An 11824-nucleotide genomic window follows, 5' to 3' on the forward strand; every position below is an offset into this window, starting at 1 on the left:
ACAGATGGCAACTGTCAATTTGATCTTGGAATGACGGAGTTGAAAGAAACATTCACAAGGATGAAATGTGCAATGCTTTGTAATAAACATAGAGAGTTTCAATACAAACAATTACAAGGGGCTGTATATACGAAAAGAGAGCTCTTTAAATTTGGTTTTGAGTCAGACCATTTTTGTTCCTTTTGTAGACTAGAAGTAGAGACATACCAACATTTATTTTTAGATTGTCTTAAAGTTAAACGATTATGGCAGGAGGTAATTCAAAAGTTACATTTAATCGAAATTGACATTGATGATTGGAAACCCATTTTTATGGGAATATCCAGCAATACTGCGAGAATATTTGTAATAAATTGTATCATATTTTTAGTAAAGTATATCATTTTTATTTCTAGAAAAGAAGGAACTTTGCCATCTGTACAGAAAACACTACATATGCTTAAAAATTACAGAGACGAGGAATACAAAATAGCCTTCAAAAAGGGGAAACTGGGGATGCACTTACAGAAATGGGAACAAATCGATGCATTTTTACTTTAATGGATGTGGGTATTATTATTATTATTAGTATATTAATTCTCTCTCGTGTACAGGTGGACAAACCGGAACAGGTTGCATGCAGTGTGTGTGTCGGCGTGAAGGGGGTATGATGAGATGGGTGGGCTAGGGGGGGGGGGGGGGGTTAAGAGTTTGTGTGGTGTGAGTTGAGGGAACAGGTTGCATGCAGTGTGTGTTTGTGTTTGTATGTGTGTTTATGTGTGTGAAAGGTGGTGTGGGTGGGCTAGAGGGGAGGGGGGGGGTGTGAGAGTGTTGTGATAGGATGGTAATATGTAATTTTAAACCTTCCTCTACTGTGATTTTGATTATTCACTGTTACATGCAAGACTTTTTTTTTTTCCTTTTTTTTTCTCTATGTTCATTGATTGATGTAACTAATGAAATGTCTTGTATCAAAGATCTTGTTTTATATTGCTTATCTTGATAATTTCTTGTTATGTGAATTTCTTGTTATGTGAAATTGTGAGGAAGGAAATAAAATATCATTTAAAACAAAAAAATATTGAGAATGGCCACATTTTATGGGACTGACTTGGATAAAAAGGAAATCCCATTGTATGATATAAGGTCATTTACAATACATTTGAATTTTCAACATTTGGGAGTGGCTGATAATATGGAGCTGACTAGGAGAAAACAAACATAACAATATGATAATGGGTTTGTTTTATTCAGTAACAATTAAGAATAACATCAAGGGAAATTCATTCGCAAGTATCCAAATAATATACCGTAAGAATCATGAATTACAAAGTATGAACAACGTAAATACAAGTCATTCTCTTGCATAGCCAATTAGTATCGGGTCTTTGGATTTAACTTACATTGACGGATTGGACATGAACTTTTGAGAGCCATGTCCTAAGAGATGAAGACACAACATCAGTCTTTAGATCAATGGGAGAGTATCACAACAACGGAAAGATGTGTGGAAGGCAGAGCTATGGAGCCTTTGGGTGCGAGATTCTACATTTAGATATTTGAATTAAACGATTTCAGAATATCATTGTTTAATATGGCCATAGCAGACCGAGATGCTTCGCGATTTGTGGGGCGTTCAAGACTAGAACCGAAACTAATGTAAAGATAGTGTCGCCTATAGAATAAATAAAGTGTACCAGTTTAAGTTTGGGAGGCGTACATAATATTCCCTATTTTTAATTGGGGGAAGAAGAATACACAGAAAAAGAAAATTTAGCAAGAAACAGTTGAAATCATTAATGATATAGCGATATTCATACGATCTGATTAATAATGAATATTTTTATATATTATTTTTCATATCCATCTATACGTCTACCGCGTACAAGCATTAATAACGCAAACGCCCTCTTTCCAATGAAAAAAGAAAAGAAAAAAGGAGGAGTTCAATTTGTTACAAAAGAATCGAGAAGTTGTGCCAAAATATCATCACTAACCTTGATCGACTCATCAAAATGATTAGCTCCTTATCAGTAGATATATTTATGGATTCGCAACTTCTATATTTTTTTCCCGCATTTTCTCGTTTTTTGCCCCGAGTTCCCCATTTTCTCTTCCTTTTTAAACATCATCCGATACAGAGAGAGAGAGAGAGAGTCAGAGAGGAAGGTAAAAGAGAGCTACAGAGAGAGGGGAAGAGAGAGAGAGAGAGAGAGAGAGAGAGCGAGAGAGAGAAAGGAATACTGCAACAATAAACCAATTTAGGCCATCTAATGTATTTTAGTTCATGGAAATGAACGGTAGAACCCCTAACAATTATTATGCCACTTCAAAGTTCATTGCCATCTATATAGACGAAAATTATCATGTAATGTAAGTGTTGTTACATGTATGTCTTGTAAACCTCGGGCAAGTCTTTTAGTTATTTTTGTTAATGTATGCACGCCCGATATCAGTGAATAGGTTCTTAACTATGAAATAGTCTTATTTTTAAAACGATATATGTTTATTTTGATATTTAACATGTATGTACAATTTTTATTTGTTGTATTATTATACTTATGTCTTTATACTACTACTACTACTACTAATAATCTTTTAAAGTCCACTCCAAATTTTATTAAGTTAAACCGAAAATGTAAATTCTGTCATTGTTTTATCCAGGACTTTCATGAAAAGCAGATTCACTGGCTTCCAGTAGTACTGAATGAAACTTCCCTGTTGAAAGAAATAAATAAACGTGATTGTTGGTGAACTACCAAAGGAATAGCAAAGTTTCGCTATTTTGCTTCAGACAAAATATTGTCAAACTTTGTTCGGCAGCAATGATTAGGTGCACTTATAAACAGTTAGATTTGGTAGCTGTTTACACCGAATTCTCATCTCTATTAAACAATATTATACTTTTCATCTGCTAAACAGTGTAGCTCTTTATCCATCAGTAGAATAAAAAGAACCATATGAGAAACCCATTACAGCTTATACTAAAAGCTTTACGATGTGGCGGGGTGGGATGTGGTGGTTGCAGCTCACCCCTCCCCAACTTAAAATTTGAAATATATATAATAGCTCTATACAGAGCGAATTTATTTTCCATTTCTTTTTCACATAATATAAACAATAACAAAACAATAATAAACGTAATGGTATAACAGAAATAAGCATTGAAATATCTTTGACATTGTTTTTTAGTCATTGTAATGCAAAATGATTTAATTACAAGAAATGAAAAAAACGAACCTACTTGAAAGCAAAGCTTGTTAGATGTAGGTTCGCACAATAATAATTATACTTTATACATTTATAACTTAATTATGAAGAAAAATTACGGAATCCCAAAAAAAAAAACATGACAGACAATAGAAAAACAAACAATTAACGAGACAAAAACAAATCAGAAACATTAGCAGAATGACAAGATGACGATGATAAATAAAGAATATAAGAATGAGAGAGTGAAAAACAGAAAAAGGGGGAAGACATACAGGAAGATAAAAAGAAGACAGAAAGAGGGGGTTGAGGGAGACAAAGAAAGAGACAGAGAGGGAGAGGGGAACTACTTATTCTGATTCGTTTGCAACAAAAAGTTCTTGAGGGCATTTTTGAAACCACTTAATGAGGGCTTTTCTTGTAATGTGCCAGGAAGGGCATTCCAATATTTTGGGCCAGTGAAAGTGAAAATCCTGCTGGAAAATTGCGTTCTTGGCTTTGGTAGGTGATAACATTTTGCTATTCTCGTGGGGTAACTATGAAATTTAGTATTATTGTTAAACATATTTGAGAGAACTTGTGGCAATTCATTTTTTTCTAGTGTATACATAAATATACCCAAGTTATAGGAAAATAAGTCATGAATCTTCAAAAAATTATTTGCGAGAAAGAGTTCATTAGTATGAGCGCGAAAATTGTTGTGAAATATGCCTATCAACATTATATCAGCTTACATTCAGGCAGCGAGCTCGATGCGCGAGTTTGAATACATGTACATGTTGTGGTTCAAGCAGGACATTGAACTTAAACATGGATATGAAGAGGGCGCTGTGCAAGTGTGTACAAATATTGAGGTGGCCACATTTTATGGGACTGACTTGGATTAAAAGGAAATCGCATTGTATGATATAAGGTCATTAACAATGCATCGGAATTTTAAACATTTGGGAGAGGCTGATAATATGGAGCTGACTCGGACAAACACATATTTATATATATATATATATATATATATATATATATATATATATATATATATATATATATATATAATAATGGGTTTGTTTTTATGCAGTAACAATTAAGAATAACATCAAGGGAAATTCATTCGCAAGTATCCAAATAATATATCATAAGAATCATAAATTGCAAAATATGAAGAACATAAATACATTTCATTCTCCTGCATTGCCAAGTAGTATCGGGTCTTTGGATTTAACTTACATTGATGCATTGGACTTGAAGTTTTGAGAGCCAGGTACTAAAGAGACAAAGACACAACATAAGTCTTCAGATCAATGGGAGAGTATCACAACAACGGAAAGATTGTGTGGATGGCAGAGCTATGGAGCCTTTGGTGCGAGATTTTACATTTAGATTTTTGAATTAACAGATGTCAGAATATCATTGTTTAATATGGATAGCAGACCGAGATGCTTCGCAATTTATGAGGCGTTTAAGACAAGAACCGAAACTAATGTGAAGATAGTGTCGCCAATAGAAGAAATAAAGTGTACCAGTTTAAGTTTGGGAGGCGTACATAATATTCCTTATTTTAAGTTGTGGAAGAAGAATACACAGAAAAGAAAATTTGATAGCAAGAAAACAATTGAAATCAGTTATGATATAGCGATATTCCTATTCTATACGATCTGATCGAATGTCATAATATATATATATATATTATTCATATTCATATATACATCTACTGCGAATTAGAATTTAAAACGAAGACGCCCCCTTCCAATAAAAGAAGGGAACAAGAAGGAGTTCAATTTTTTACAAAAGAATCGAGAAGTTGTGCCAAATAACATCACCCACCGTGACCGACTCTTCAATAGGAGTAGCTCCATATCAATAGATATGTTTATGGATTCCTAATTTCGATATTCTTTGTCCGCATTTTCTCGGTTTTCCCCCGAGTTCCCCGTTTTCTCTTTCTTGTTTCTGTTCCCCAGCACACTTGAGGCCTATTTCCCGTCATAATGTATACGCATTATCCCATACAGAGAGAGAGAGAGAAAGCGTAATAGAGAGCTAAAATAGAGGGGGTTACATGTATATCAAGCTGGATGACCCTTCGGAACACCATGAACACTTACAAACCCAACTTTACGCTCAAATGTGAACAATGAAAAATATAAGATTTTCAACCTTTCCATTTCCTCCTTATTATGCGTACTGAATCATGCAACAGATTATTTGATATTACCGAAAATATTATCAATGGAACATTAAAAAAAAGAACTCCAACTTTGTATGATTGTTCAAAATATCATTCGCAGTTGCACATACAGGACATGCTTTAGCACAGACATTAGAAAAATAAATGAACAAGAAAAAAACCCGCCAAGAATAACAAAAACATATGCATTATGTCAATTACATACAGCAGTTATAATTACAAATCAATATGTATGTTGCGTATCGACGCAACCTTGCAGTCAACACAAAAAAAATAACTTCTTACACTTGTTGGAAATTGCTTTTAAAAATCAAACGAATTACATATACAGTAAGAAGAGCCCTCTCGTATCTGTATAAAGTGGATTATTTGCACGAGCACATACATGTTGGAATATGGTTAACATCCTTAGATTGATGTTTACAAACTGAAGAAATATCTTTAATAAGAATCAATTACCATGGGAGTGAGAAACCTAGCCCTTTATTTAAAAAAAAACCCAGCAAATTACCTTTGGGGCGAAATTGTAGACAACACTTTAAACTCTAACCAAATTAATATATGGGTAATTTTGTACAGGTGATAAAAAGATGGAATCAACAACACTTGTTCGACAATAAAAATGAGAAGAATGAATAGATTGTGGTACTGCGTCAATAAACAGTTTTTTTTCAAAGTTAATACAATAATTATTGAACTGATTTGTTATTTCAATAGGCTCAGTAAATAATTTTCCGTTACATTGACAAAAATTGGAATTTGACTTTTCTTTTCGCCCAATAATTCATTAATTGTTTTCCAGGTCTTTTTAATACTATTTCGATTCAATCGCAACAAGTTCTTATGATATTCTTGACGAGCTCTACGAACGGCATTCATAACTTTTTTTCTATTTTTTTGAAATGTTCTCCCATCACTTGTCCATGTAGTTTGACAAAATATTTTTAAACATTTATTCTTTTTCTTAATAAATTTCAATATTTTATTGGTAACCCACGGTTTCTTATTTTTTCTTCTCTTTTTTTGTTGATATAAGAGGAAAATTGTTATCATACAATTTGAGGAATTAGTTCATAAACAAAGTATAAGCTTTATCAGCATCCATACACCTTAGTACGTCACCCCAATCAACGTTACTTAATTCAACAATTATTTTTCTTTCCTGTAATGATTTTCCTGTAATTATAGGATTGTTCTGAATCATTTTTATAGACACCTCTCTTATAGCAGCAAATTGGCATGTGATCAGTAATTGAAGAACACCAAACACCTGGAGTAATATTAATATCATTCGTCAATATGTTATCAATAATAGAAAGAGATGAGTTGGTTACACGGGTTAATTGGAAGGTTAATTTGAATGTAAAAGCCGTGTGACGCAATTATGTTCATTAGAGTAATAATACTATTTGAAGTAAATCAACATTATAGTCTTCAAGGAGATAGATTTGTTTATTTTCCTTGGAAAGTTCTTACAATAATTTATCAAAATATGTCATATATTGATCTAAGTTGGGTTTCGGGGGTCTGTAGATTTACACCAATTACTATACTTTTTACTCGAGACATATTAATTACAAAAATACAGTTTCACATGAAGAACACGTGGGATTCGGGTCATCCCGCAATCTATAACACAACTTTTGATCTAAAAATATTCCCACGCCTCCTCCCCTACCGACTTTTCTGTTATTAATAAAGTTATATCCATCCAACATGTAACAATTTTCGTTTTCTGAATTCAGCCAGGTCTCTGTTATACCAATAGCCGTAACATATAAAGGAAGGCTGCTATTAAAGGTAGGCAGAAATTTCATCAAAAGTTTTGGCCATACTCCTCGAGTTAAAGTGTATAGCACTAAATTGTACTAAATTTGGATCTATAGACTCTTTGAATTCATCTTCTAAATAATATTTGCAATTATTTACATATTGTTTATCAAAGTCATAATCAAGAATTGGAAGAGAATCGTTTAATCTTACATCTTCACTCATGTCATTTACATCCTGGTAAGTTACGTATTTTGTTTACTTGTGCAACACAGTTTAGGAATTCGTCATTGTTGACAGTTTAGAACTCTCATTATATATCAATGGGCTGTCAGTATTTGAGTTATATGGTGCTGCAAAAAGATTGTTTTACATTACCTGATACAAGTAATACATAACAACATTTTCTTACTTTTCTCATGAACAGGAATTTCCAGCAGCTTCTGCCATACACGACTGTATCCAATCTTGCTCTGTCTCTATTGGATGGCACTGTGTTTGTGAATTGTACAACATCTCTCTGAGATACAACAGATGATGGAGAGAAAGCTGATGGAACAGAGAGCAAGGCTTCACAGTAGTCATAAATATAAGGAGAATACGATTAAAACATTGGGTGGTATTCCAGTAGCGCATACTAAGTTAGCGCGTACTAAGTTAGTCCACACTTTTATGGAGTGCCTGTTGCCAACTCATTTACCCTATACAGATTATTTTAATCCTTCCATCAAAAGTGTCCAAAAAATTAATTCGCAATGAAATGGGAAGAAAAATATAATATGAGTATGAACTGAATTTCAACAAAGTCTTTGGTAGATTATCTTTGTCATGAATATTGAAGGAGGAAGATGAAACCTAGCATTCCATAGAAGTGTGAACTAACATTCTTGTTTAGTCTGGACTTAGTCCGGGCTTAACTTATGAGAATGTCACTCATTGACTTTAAACAATAATTGAGTGTAGTGGAATTGCAGCACCAAAGGGGGTGGTCTGAGGGAACCAACTACCGTTAGTTCAAACTATACATCAACATTTCTTCTTAGAGTTTGTCTTTCATAGTTTACCACACTTGAAAGTACTTATAGAAATCTTAGCTCCTGAATCCAGTCTGATGTATTGTTCTTATTGTAATTCATACTGAGGAAAACCATTTCTTTGAATGATATTCTTGTCTTTATATATTCTATGACAAGAATAACAAATGCTTGATTAGGAAACAAACTTCACTGAGGATGCATACTTGTTTCAATATCTTTTTGCTGCTGACAGGACTTTAAATTACATTTTCACAGGTCATTGTGAATGGTAAATAGTATGTTTAATTGCTTTCAGCCCAGAAGTATCAGATGCAGAAGAGACACCAAGCAGCCATTCAGGATTGCCAGAGCAAACCTCACAATGTACCACGCACCAAGATTGCCAATGAGAAGGAGAAAGAGGTGTGATAGTGTTTCATTTGAAATGTAAAGCTTACTGCCTCGGTCTTCTGAAGATCTTAGCCTAAAGTCTATTTTTGTCCTTACCAGTAGGAAGTATTCCTTGGAATGCTTGAGCACCTTATCATGTAAGTTTATTAAGCCAGGGTGATACAAGCACCTTTTTCCTCTGGGAAAAGATACCGGTACTAACAAATCTGGTTATATTATAATTGTTATTATATTCCACATACAAAGAATCTTGCACTACGATTGGTCAAAAGTAAATCATGTGATGAAAAATAGTTCGCCGATCATTGATGGGAGAAGAAAAGTTTCTTGCACTGTGTAGATAGTAGTACTATCTACACAGTGCAACACACTTTCTTGTGTACGTATCGTACACCGTTTGCTAGCTGTTAATTGATGATGTGTTGCTCTAAAATGACGGAAGAAGTGAAATGTTTCCGATGTGGAATATAAAGCAAATAATCACCTTTTGGTTTCAGGCGATGGCAAACTATCACTTCCTTGGCGATCTGAATGTACTATATGCTATCTTTCCTCCGGAAAGACAGCTACATCCAGATCGCCTCGGAAGTGATAGTTTGTCCCATCACTTTCAACGATGGTGATTATTTGCTTACTATCATAACTTTTTCTTAAAATTTCCCAACAGGCACTGGATAAGAAGATGTCTGAGGAACAGAAGAAAATGGATGAGAGGATCTTGATAGAGCTAGACACCTGTGCTGCAGAGCAATAGACAACCCTTGAGAAGGCTGGAGTCCCTGGCTTCCAACGAACTCATGATTCAAAGGAGTCTAGACTACAGATGTACATCCTGGAGTTTATCACAAAGTTACACAGAATGGAAACAGCAGAGACTGTCAGTTAACATGATCTGAAATGCCTTGTAGATGTGCTGCAGAGCAACAGACAACCCTTGAGAAGGCTGGAGTCCCTGGCTTCCAACGAACTCATGATTCAAAGGAGTCTAGACTACAGATGTACATCCTGGAGTTTATCACAAAGTTACACAGAATGGAAACGGCAGAGACTGTCAGTTAACAGGATCTGAAATGTCTTGGAGATGTGCTGCAGAACGTCCCTGGCTTCCAACGAACTCATGATTCAAAGGAGTCTAGACTACAGATGTACATCCTGGAGTTTATCACAAAGTTACACAGAATGGAAACGGCAGAGACTGTCAGTTAACAGGATCTGAAATGTCTTGGAGATGTGCTGCAGAACAGCAGACTACCATGGAGAAGGTTAGGGTGCCTCACTTCCAATGAGCTCATAATCCTTCATAGTGCAGCAGAGGTCCATCCTGGTCGTGGAGTTCATCACCGTTTGCACAGATAGGAGTTCCAGAGACTGTCAGTCAACAAGAACTGAACAACATAGCACATAAAAGAGTGTCGTTATACTGGTCAAGTTATCAAGATCACACCAGCACTCAACACTTAATTTGCTTGAATGATTTCATGATTAACCTCATGCAAAGGCTCTGACGACGAGCGAATATGACGTTAGCACTTACGTGTAGGTACTAACGTCTGGTCTAAAATTTAAGTTATGTGGTGTTCTTGTCACTTAATACTTATAGTCCATTGCAAGTTGTACATCATGAGCAGGGATGAGTCTTGACAGTGATCTGGGAGACAATCTGATGAGGGCTTGCACTTCTCAAATTGAATGTAAACAATGAGGCCTAAAAAAAGAAGATGTTTTATTGCCCTTTAGGTGCCAAAACATGGGACGGTCGGTCATATTTTGGGGCGGTCTTTTTTCCCCCTCCCTCTTTGAGCTGATATTTCTCAGTTTTGAATGCTTGAATACATACTTTTTTTTATTCATTAAACCTTATATTTTTTTTTTAAACTCCACCGTTGATTTCAAGATTTTTAGGTTGGGCGCAAAGGGCAATACAAAATCTTTTTTTTTTACTCCTGATTTTCGGGAAGAATTTGATTTTCCCTTATGATTACCAGGTGCAGATGTACTTAAAGAAAAAAAAAAGAAAAAAAAAAAGAAAATTCAAACTCAGTTTTTTCCGAATGTCATTTTTCAAAATCCACCCTTTTGACGAACATGTGATGGAATTAGTCAAAAGCCGTTAGACGATTCTGTTAACGATTTTTTTTTTTTTTTTTTTTTGGCCGGCATTTTGTTTGGGCGACCGCCCCCACCGCCCCCCCCCCCTCCCCTGGCTACGCGCCTGCGGTAAGATGAGCATATTTTGATACCTTGTCCGCCCTCGGAAGCTCAGGGGTTTTAGGCGTTTAATTACGGTCAGATGAGCATTTTTTGATACCTTATTATTTTGTGACACTGGCAGGACATTTTTTTGGCATGGGGCCCAGCATATTTTGATACCTTATTGTGACAGGTCACTAATTGGCGTGGGGTTCAGGGGCCCTACGGCGGGCCCCTGGTGGGGTCGAGGGGGCGGAGCCCCCGGAAGCTCAGAGGTTTTAGGCGCTGAATAAACGTCAGATTAGCATCCAAGGTCCGCTTTGGGACCCTAAGCGGGGTCCAGGGGAGAGAGCCCTGGAAGTTCAAGGGTTTTAGGCAATTAATTACGGTCAGATGATCATATTTTGATCTGTGACAGATCGCTAATTGGCGTGGGGTTCAGGGGGCGGAGCCCCCAGAAGCTCAAGGAATTTGGGCATTACATTACGGTCAGATGAGTATCAAGAGCCCGCCTTAGGGCCCTTGGTTGGGTCCAGGGGGCAGAGCCCTCTGAAGCTCAGGGGCGTTTTATTACGGTCAGATGAGCATTTTTTGATACCTTATAATTATGTGTGACACTGGCAGGACATTATTTGGCATGGGCCCAGCATATTTTGATACCTTATTGTGACACGTCGCTAATTGGCGTGGGGTTCAGGGGGCTCCGCCCCCGAAGCCCAGGGGTTTTAGGCATTTAATCACGGTCAGATAAGCATATTTTGATACCTCATTATTTTGTGACACTGGCAGTTCACTTTTTTTTCTTTCTTGCTCTCTTTCTTTTTATTTCTGTTTAATATACTTTTTCCAAAAAAAATGTAGGGGGGGGGGAGGGAGGAACTCGAGGCTCCCGATCCCCGCGGTTCTGCGGGCTCTGACATGTCAATAAGCATATTTTTTGCCTGACTGTAAATTTAGGAATTTGTCATTTTCCAACAAACGCATACAAAATCGCAACTGATCTACCTTACCTTTCTTCTTTACCTTTTTTTCTTCTTTCCCTTTCCCTCCTCTTTCCCTTTCC

This window comes from Strongylocentrotus purpuratus, unplaced genomic scaffold, assembly GCF_000002235.5.
Source record: "Strongylocentrotus purpuratus isolate Spur 01 unplaced genomic scaffold, Spur_5.0 spur5_scaffold_21, whole genome shotgun sequence".
In the NCBI taxonomy this organism is placed as follows: Eukaryota; Metazoa; Echinodermata; class Echinoidea; order Camarodonta; family Strongylocentrotidae; genus Strongylocentrotus; species Strongylocentrotus purpuratus.